Here is a 10,314-nt window from a genome sequence, read left to right on the forward strand (position 1 = left end):
GTCCGTTTCCCAATTGATGTCAGGATTATGTCTTTTAAGCCAAGGAATGCCTAGGATTACCCCATACTGTGGTGCCTTGATTATGCTGAAAGAAACTCTTTCTCTGTGAAACCCAAACCTCATCTCTGTCATGGCCGTCTGATAACTGATGGGCCCCGTATTTAATTTCCTGCCATCTACTGCAAACACATCGGTACCTTCTTCTTTAGGGATCAGAGGAATGCCTATTCTTTCCGCTTCCTTTACGTCCATAAAAAAGCCAGTGGCCCCTGAATCCACCATAGCATGTGTATGCACCTCCATCATGCCAATCATCAAAATTATCTTGATGAATAAATGTTGTGCTCACACTACAGTACTCGACATAGAAGGGATACTAACATGACTCCAGGGAACCCCTTCATCATCCCCAGAGCCCTTCAGTTTTCCGCCGGTTTCTCTGTAGCTGCTTAAACCCCCCTATTTAAGCGGAATTTGGAAAACTTGGGTTTGACAGGGCACTCTCTCACAAAATGGCCCTTTTTGCCGCAATAGAGACATAGACCAAATTTGCGCCTCTGTTCCTTTTCGGTAGCGGTTAAGGCCGCACGGACCGCCCCAATTTCCATGGGTTCAGGATTGTGAGATGCCGGACTATCAGGGGTCTTCACCGGTACAGAAGAGGGAATAGTTCTGTTCTTAGCTCCGCTAACGCCTTTACGATTCTTCATCCTATGATCCAATCTTAATACCAAATTGATCAAATCCTCACATGACACTGGTTGGGGGTCTATTTGCGCTATGATGTCTTGCATTTCCTCAGTTAACCCCTGATGAAAGATTGATGCTTGCTTGGCTTCTGGCCATTTAGTTTCAGCGACTAGTCGTCTAAAATTGTTCAGATAGGTCACTATATCTTGATTCCCCTGACGTAAGCCTAATAGCTCTTTATCCGCCGTATACGTATCTGCTCTTCTATCGAATACTTTCGTGAACTCAGCTTGAAACGCATCCCAATCATGTAACAAGGGGTCGTTTCTCTTAACTATCGGAACTGCCCATTGAGCCGCGTCCCCCACTAAATACGAAATGACGAACGCAACCTTTGACTGGTTGGTGGGAAATGATCGGGGTTTGCAAGAAAAATGCATCATCGCTTGCGTCAAAAATACTTGCACTGACCCAGCGTCTCCGTTAAATCGTTCTGGATGTGCCAACGGAATGCTAGGGGGTATTTCCACCACTACTGAACTGGCCGTACCAGACCCTGAAGCCCCAGCACTAAAAGGGTTTTTCTGAATGTTATCTAACCGGTTCCTTAATTCAGTGCTTTCTTGTCTGGACGCAATCAACTCAGATTGCACCACCACTAAAGCAGCCATCACCTCGTCCAGAGTAGCCATAACCTTCAAACTGATCAGGAGGATTACAATTCTTGGGTCGGATATTCTGTTATCCTCTCCGTCCTCGGGATCAGTTTGTGGTATAAATAGGCCACCTCCAGATCTATCCAAGCCCCGAATGCTATTATAGCCGTGGGCTAGAGAAGGATCAGGTGAGGGCAAAAAACAGGAAGGAAAGGAAGGGGACTGCAGGGAGGGAGAGCTGTGAAGACAGAAAACAAAAATAATGATTGGTATCAACACTAACAAATGTTTTCTTAGTACTATGGCTAACAAGCAAGATATACTGTTTTATACCTGTAACTGGAATGCAGACAACACTAACTCAGGAGATACTTCTCTTCCACTGAGAACACGTAAATGCAGCCTGTGTCTGCCTTCCCCTGTAAACACAAACCTCACTATTGAAACAGCCCATAAGACCCATGTAATAGCAGACCTATTCTGGTAAAGAAGGATACTACATACCCTGATATCTTTCCCTCAGAGTCCTGAAGAAAACGTAGCCAGGGTTCTAAATAATGCAGCTTCAGTACACAGTATCTCCCAAAAACAAAAACAAGGGTTACGTCACCCAAATGAAAGGAGAACAAGGTTACCTGAAGAAATGTGCTTTCAGGTGCAGGAAAAACTCTTCGTCCCAGCCTGGGACTTAATGAAATGAATCCTCCGCAATAGCCGATGCAAGAAGGCTTTCCAACGGAGGATTTACTTTGGTAAATAACGCACTCAAAACAAACAACTGTTTCCTCCGCAATAGCCGGTGAAAAAAGGCTCGCCAACGGAGGAAACGGAATCAGAATAAACCCCTTGTCTAGGAGTTGAGCAAACGTGTCCTCCGCATGAGCCGATGCAAAGAGGCTCGCCAACGGAGACACGTGAACGTAGAACACGGCACAAGAAAGCCCGTCCTCCGCAATAGCCGGTGAAAAGGCTCTCCAACGGAGGACAAAAACGAAGAAAAAAAGCTGGAAATACTCTCGACAGACTTGCACCAACCCGCAAGGTCGACAGGAACGCTGGTGAACTCCAAACCGCAAGGTCGACAGGAACGCTGGTGGTCAGGAACCAAAATATCCGACACCGGCTGCAGGAAGTGGTGTCTACTTATACCCCGCCTCCTAACAGCTGAGCATTCTGGGACTTGTAGTGTCTACCCCGTCCGTACCCTTTACAGCGAGGCGCGACAGAATCTGACAGGTGATGAGTTAATATATTTCTCAATGATCAAATATCCAACAAAGTAGAAATATAAAAGGTACCGTATGTGACAGTTGTTGTTTATAAATAAGGGTACATAAGACTCAGTGATTGTATCAGTGACTGTATTGAAAACTGTATACTTGTGATACGGATTTTATAACACTAAGTATGAGTTACTATTTATGTCAATAAATAAAGTGGTGTTTGTATAAGTGTGTAGCTGAGTTAATGTAAGTATGATCATTTGTTTGCATAACTGAGTAGGATGACTGCGTAAGAGAATAGGATGTGTGCTGGTGTGTAATGTCAATGTAGGTGTATAAGTAGATTTAATTGTTTTATATTGTTCTTTGTTAGCATGTATGAGTGAATCTACAGGTAAGTGTTTAGATGTGTGTGTAGATGTAGGAATCACTGAGTACGTTTTTAGAGACTTGTATTGGTGTGTCAATGATTTGAAATATGGTATTCCATATTTGATAATTAGTGTTGACAGGTTATACTAGTGTATGATGTCACGTGGATGATGTCATCAGTGATGTCATTTGAGATGTTATCAGTGATGTCATCAGTGATGTCACTGACCATGTCATCAATGATGTAATATGTGACATCATCAGCAGTGGATTGCGGGCGCGTGAGTTATAGTTAGTACAACTAACTATAACAGAGGAATTTCACTAGTTTTGTACGAGTGAACTGTCCAGCTAACTATAACACCCCTAAAACGTATGGTTTTTTCAGTGAATTTCAAAGGTTTTTTAAATGATAATTCCTAACTAATACTTGTCTGAAACCTTTGATTTTTTTTAGTGAATTTCAAAGGTTTTTTAAATGATAATTTCTAACTATAACATGTCTGAAACCTATGTTTTTTTCAATGAATTAAAAAGGTTTTTTCAATAATAATTTTAACATTTATTAATTGTTATTTTTTCATATTGTTTTACTACGTTTTTTTAATCTATTTTTTTAGACATTTTATTTTTTAAATTACATTAGACATATTTATTAAAAATACATATTTTTAAAAATTAAAAATATCTATTTTTTTAATAATTTTATGTTCTTTTACATATATTTATACTATTTATTGTAATTTTTTTTCTATTTTTTTTCAGAGTCCACACCCAAAGCACACCCTTCTCGCTCACTGCGCGGAACGTTTCCACCATTAGGACTCTTGTGAAGGATCCCTGTACGGTGTGTGACAAGTACGACTTTCCCAATGCGGACGCTATGCGACTGGTGCGAGACTTACAGCGCATATGGGACATGTACGTATTACGCGACGGTCGCGAAGTTGAGCGTGACGTCATATACGCATCGGATGCGGTGGGTGCGGGACCCCCATGAAATGTTTTAATGTTCAAAAACGTATATATTTAATATAAATATTAAGCTAAAACATTATCCCAACTAATCATAAAAATAATATTCTTTAACTTTCTTAACTTTCCAAAAAGTTACATTACTTTTAAATGCAATTTCGCGAAGTCGCGCTTGGTGCGAGTTGGGTGCGAGCTGCGTACGGGCACCCTACTCGTACCCCATGTGACCTAGAAAAAAAGAGATTTGATTGGTTCAAGACACTTCCTATTGTAAGTATTGAAGGACCCCACCCATTTCAATCACTCATCTTAGACCTTCCTTAGGAGAAGACTTCTGCTAAGAAGAACTGCTGTTTTTTGCTGATTGCAGACCTGGTTATCCTGATAATTTTGAAAATGGCTACAAACCAAACTTCTTCTTCAGATTCAAAACATTCTACCACTGAGGAATTTGTTCCAGAACCTTCCCCTCCAGAGAGATATACTTTTATTGTCTGGACGATTTTTACTTTCCCACCTGGGCAAAAAAAGGTGAATGTAACAAAGGTCACATGTAAAATCTGCAAGGCGGTCTTCTCCAGAGGAGACGCAAATTAAAAATACTCATGTGGAACAGCTAGCATGAGGAAGCACTTGCAGACACGCCATCCTGTGAACTTTTCACAAGAGGAGATGGGAAGGTTACAAGAAAATGCACCTGCACTACCAGCTGTTCCAAGCACATCTGGGACAACACCGTCTACTTCAACTTCACGACCAGATATACAAAACCAATTTGGGAGAGTGAGGATGAATTGTGTACAATGCAATCGTCTAATTGCTTATGGAGAACCATCAGTGGACCTTGTTTGTCGTGCTATCGACAACCACCGTTGCTAGTTTCTTTTTTTTTCTCCTCATAGTTTTTGGTTCTGTTCCTCCTGTTCACATTTTTTCCCTGTTTAAAAAACCACCAAAAATCAAAAAAATTGCTAAAAAAATAAATACAAAACTACAAAACAAAACAAAAAGTTATTTTCAGATCTACCTACTCTGGTTAAAAAAAGAGCTAAACTTGTATGCTAGTGTGTGAAAGTTCAGATGAATGTATGTGTAGTGCATAATTGACTGAAAGAATGCATTTGTGATGTGTGGTGAATGCATAAGTGCAGAACTATAAGGAAGTGCTGCAGCATGACACTCTAAACTATTTAGCTACAGCATGCTGTGGTACTTCCGAAACACAGGGATGCAACATATGTACATAAATATGTTGCAAGCCTGTGCTTCCCTCTGCACAGCTGCTTAAACTGCAGCCATGTGGTGACACAGGCACCCTTGCACCATGGTGCAAGGATGTCTATGTCATGCGGCGATTGTTTTTGTGCAGGAAGAGACACATTTCTGCACAAAAACAATCAGTAAAGGCATTATTCTCCTTCAATATATGCTGTGCATTGTAGCATATGTTGAAAGAGAAAAAATGAGAAGTGAAAAAATTCTCCTTGTTGTGCTTTGCTACACCAATTGGAGGATGGTGCAGCATTCACAAACATGACCAGATTCATGATTTTTGATAAAACTGGACATATGGCTTGTTCTATGAGTGTTCTGTGCAAACACGCACAGCAAAACCTATAGAACACCTTTTCAACGCAAAGTGATGTGTATGATTAGATTATATTTACATGGAAAACTAAAGGTATACAGAATGCCTTTTCCTCACCTTGTAAATAAGAGAGTTAATGGCTAGGCCAATTCTTATTATAAGAGTAAATATCTGTACTGCTAACAGAAAACAAGATAAATGTATAAGTACTTATGTTTTAGGAAACTTATAGCACATATTTATATATGACTGAAGAGAAGGGATGAGGCCTACTGCGACATGTGCAAAAACACTCAGTGATGTGCTTTAAGTTAAATAGATTTATTTCTTATAATTCTAAAATTACCAGGACCTACAAGACCACCATATGACTCTATTGTGTACTATACCATGTATCTTGCAGACAGGTGCTTTGAAGCTGTCTCCTATTTGATACCTGTCTGCAATGGAATTCTCTGGCACAAATCTAGTCCATCCATCTTCCTTTTTTTCAACTGTGTGCAAAGACAGTCCATTGTGCATTTTAAGACTTACTTAAACTTACCTCAGCAGTAATACATCTAAAAAACTCTACACATTTTATTCAATTTTTTATAATGTAAAATATAGTAAAGTCCATATTTTAGAATTAGGATCTGTAAAAGAAAAGAAAAAATATGTATAACATGTAATAATACATTTTTAACAGCACAGCATAATTTTAACATTTTACAAAGTAATTTCCTTGCCTTTTTTGCTCTTCTCAGAATATATTGAATTTTACTAGAAATGGTGATTTCAATCGTACTCATCACATAACAGTGGGCAAAGAAACCCCCAATCAATTAGACTGTTTAAAAAAAAAAAATCCAGCCTCAGTAAAATACCGGATAATACAAATCACACATATATAAAATGGTTACTGCTAAGAACATTTTATAACTTACATTTATAAACACTGTAAATGTTGTTGGATGAAAATATACACCGAGACAATGTGTAAGAAAAAGTCCATAATTCAAACATATACCTTTCCTTGAGGCCAAATGGTATTTTTGCACTCCTTTTTATGTAAATTGTCCAATGGTAATCCTATTAAATCATAACAATAAATTCCTCAGAGGCTCAATTATCTTCCTAAAACTTTGGCTTTAAAAATATTAGGTAGGAATTTGGTAATTCGTAAGGCAAACGTTGTTTGAAAACCAACTCAGCATCATTACAAAGTGTCCAGCCTTTGTCACTTTTTAGATAGGCAGTGTAATGTCCAGATGTTGTGGAAGGACCATCATGGAAAATTATTTATACTGCTACAAAAGTCCTTCCTGATATTGATAGTTGGGAAGCTACAAAATGTTGTATTAAAGTGTCCAATCTTCTTCCGTCAGCTGTACAACATTGCATCATTAAAATGTTATATTGTCCATATCTTTGTAAAAATAATGTTGATAACATTTCTGATTTGCATTGGCTGCACTCCATGTTTTGATTTGCAGATTTAACTAATTTATGGAAAGACACTGATTTACAGTCCAGTAATGTCAAATATAGAAATCTTTCAGTGTCTACATTAGTGCTACATGTATGCATACAATTTTCACAATAATGTTCCCATTTATAACAAAGGCCAAAAATATTTTCAATTTCTACACTTTCATTTTCCATTACGGTAAGCATATACATTAGAAATTCCTGAGCATCTTGTTGGATATTTTGCGTAAATTGTGTAGAACCAGAACATACATCCAAAAGATTACGAACGTCAGAAACGGTTTGTATTTTACTTGTATCAGTTCTCAATTTTTCATAAACAGAATGCAACAAGGAACAACATCTTTTTTCCCGATTCTCCATAATTTGCTGTTGCAAACCTTCAAGAAAAAAAACAACATTGACCACTACATTAGCATAGCAGTGGACACCTGAACTATTTTCCAACTGATAACCAACAATCTCTTCAACAATGCCCTTTTTCTTTTTGCTTGCAATCACAACATTATCTTGTTTTTTCCCTTCTCTACACCTTCAGTACAGATATTCTCGTACCTTCTTTTTCGACCAACCACACGCTTTTCAAATACAGGATGTTGACCTAAATTAGGCGCATATGTTCTTCTTAACCTATTATACTCTTTGACACTGTTTGCATCTGCAGTAACCTTTGTGTCATCAAAATCAATCAAAAACAAACCAGATAATGTTTTGACTTGTGAAAAAGCAACATATGCCATACCTTCTTTAAACACAGTATTTCCAATATTCACCAAAGCTCTATCAACACTTAAACCTTGAGATTTATGAATAGTCACTGATATGCCAGAGAAACTGGAAACTGTTTTGAACGGACATATTAATCTTTAACAAGCAAAAAAGGAACTGAACAATGACCAATTTGTTTAACCTCTTCAAATTTAATTTTTAAGAATTCAATACCATCTTTATTTTGATAATTACCAAAATCCAAAACTTTGCCCATTGCTCCATCAACTAAACCTTTTTGTACATCCAAATTACGACTTAAAATGACTTAACAGTCTCTACATGCATATAGATTCCTTTCTAAACCAGCAGTTTTAGATGTTGATTTTTCTAAAGAATCCAATTTTGTCTTCATTTTTTCTGTCAAAATAATAGTGATTCCTTCATGCCCTATTTTATCAATGGCTTTCATTTTTATTATTTCTTTATTTACCAGTTTCAAAAGTTGTTTGTTGAATATAGAACACTCATGCAGTGTTGGCATTAAGCAGATTACAGATTTGTTTTCTGCAATGTTCATGTATAGTTTCTCAGGAACTACATTTTCATTTAGAAACAAATTGGAAAGTAATCGACTCTGCAAAGCTTGTTTGCCATGTTCAGTCAGTAGTCCAATTCTTATATCTTGGAGAATAGTTCCATATTCAACATAATTTGCCTGTCGCATATTTATAATGAGTTCTTTGTATTCAAAATATGACCAAATGTTCACGTTTCCAACACTACCCAGAGACTTTCTGGTGTCTTCATGTGCAAGTGTTTTAAATACTGGTTGTCCTTTTACAGGAGTCAGTTGCAGTAGATCTCCAAAAACTATGATGTGTTTTCCTCCAAATAAAACGTCGTACTCTGTTTTAGGAATTTTCTGCATTCTTAAATGCACAAAGGCAAGCATTAAGTTTGATACCATGCTTAGGTCATCAATAATGAGAAGTTTCATTTTCGGTGTGTGTACCGCGTCCCCCCTTCACTGAGCCTCAACGCTGTGCACTGAGACGCACAGGAAGCTTTGTGGGAGGTTTGCAAACTTCAGAGCCGCAGGCCCCAGACCCAGTCTTCTGGATCCATGGATAACGGCAACTTTCAGATGCCGGCCGGCACCTACCCCTACACCACCGGCACCTATGAGCCCCTGAAAGAGAAGATAGAGGTGGGGATCCTCCCGCACGCCCAGGGGTCGTCCGTCAACTCCACTGTGGTGAACGAGACCACCTACCACAACCCGCCCAAGGACCACCTCATCTGGTCCGTCTTCAACAAAATCTACATGAACTTCTGCTGCCTGGGCTTCATGGCGCTAGTCTTCTCCAAAAAAGGCACAGGATCGAAAGGTTGTGGGGGACATAAATGGTGCCCAAAGTTACGGCTCGACTGCGAAGTGCTTGAACATTGCAGCCCTTGTGATGTACCTGCTCCTCCTCATTCTCATCATCATTCTCGTCGCCACTGGTGTGATTGCTTTTACACAAATGGTCCGTCAACAAATGGAACAAGGAAATCAGAACCCCTTCTACGGACATGGGAAATAATGTGACAAAAATAAATGGTGTCCAGCACTGTGAATCCACCCCTTGGATGTCTACACCTTCTCTAGTCTTCTGACTTTACTTGCAGATGGATACCATGTCTGCAATGTCCGTCCCACATCCTTCACCAGAAGACTCTGATTTCCTCTGCCTGTTCTGTTTGTGACTGCACCAATGCACTGCTCATGTGGTTGCTGAGTGTAGCTTATCTTGTATTCTTTGCTGGGGCTGTTTGATTTGTCCCAAACATGGTGCAAGTGTTCTGGGGCCCTGTGATTTCTCCCAAACATATCTTGAGTGATCTGTGATTTCCCCCTCTCCCCCCTCCTTTCTGTACTTGGCACAGTACATCTTCTCCTCTAACTCCCTTAAGTGCTCTTATTTGTGTTTTTTTTTTTAAATCGTATTTCTCCAAAATTTTACTTTTTTGCTCAGATCTCCAGATTCCTGTAATTTCCCCTCGCTTTTCTCTGATGCAGTGATTAGTCTTAACAACTGTACTACTCAGGCCTAATTGCACTCCTCTTTGCAGGTAGAAACCCTTTGCTGGATTTGTTCTCTGTCCCAGATTGCGTGCCTACACTTATATGAGCACGGAACTAGGCGTGGGCGGAAAATCCGTTCCGCTAGCGGATTTTGCGGATTTTCGGGAAATCCGCAATCCGCGAGATTTGCGAATTTCCCGCAAAATCCGCAAATCCGCGAGCAGCGGATTTTGCTCGCACTGCTCGCACTGTTCGCGTGAGTTCGCGCCCCGCGAATAAGTGCAAAATTGCAGAAATACGATCTTAGCAAAACTGAAAGTAACTACTTACCAGGTTCAAAAGTTCAGGCTCATCATTAGTAGCCATTTCCTGGAGTGCTTCCTGAGGGGCCCCTCCAGAGTTCAGTTGCCAGTTGAAACTAGTATGTGACCCTGCTCTGAACCTCAGAATAGTTACACATATGCCACAAAGGTCCTGAATTACAGCTAAGGGAGACAAGCAGGAGCCAGGCTGGAAGTTAAAATCCATTAATCAGCCCCTAATTCATTATTGTCAGTTGGG

General features: G+C 39.5%; 1 pseudogene; it reads left to right on the forward strand.

The window, feature by feature from the left end:
* The first annotated feature begins 8,743 nt into the window (after window positions 1-8,743).
* LOC147723130 (dispanin subfamily A member 2b pseudogene) lies at window positions 8,744-9,669 on the forward strand (annotated as a pseudogene).
* Window positions 9,670-10,314: the final 645 nt, after the last annotated feature.

Source organism: Lissotriton vulgaris, chromosome 4_1, assembly GCF_964263255.1.
Source record: "Lissotriton vulgaris chromosome 4_1, aLisVul1.2, whole genome shotgun sequence".
Classification (NCBI taxonomy): domain Eukaryota; kingdom Metazoa; phylum Chordata; class Amphibia; order Caudata; family Salamandridae; genus Lissotriton; species Lissotriton vulgaris.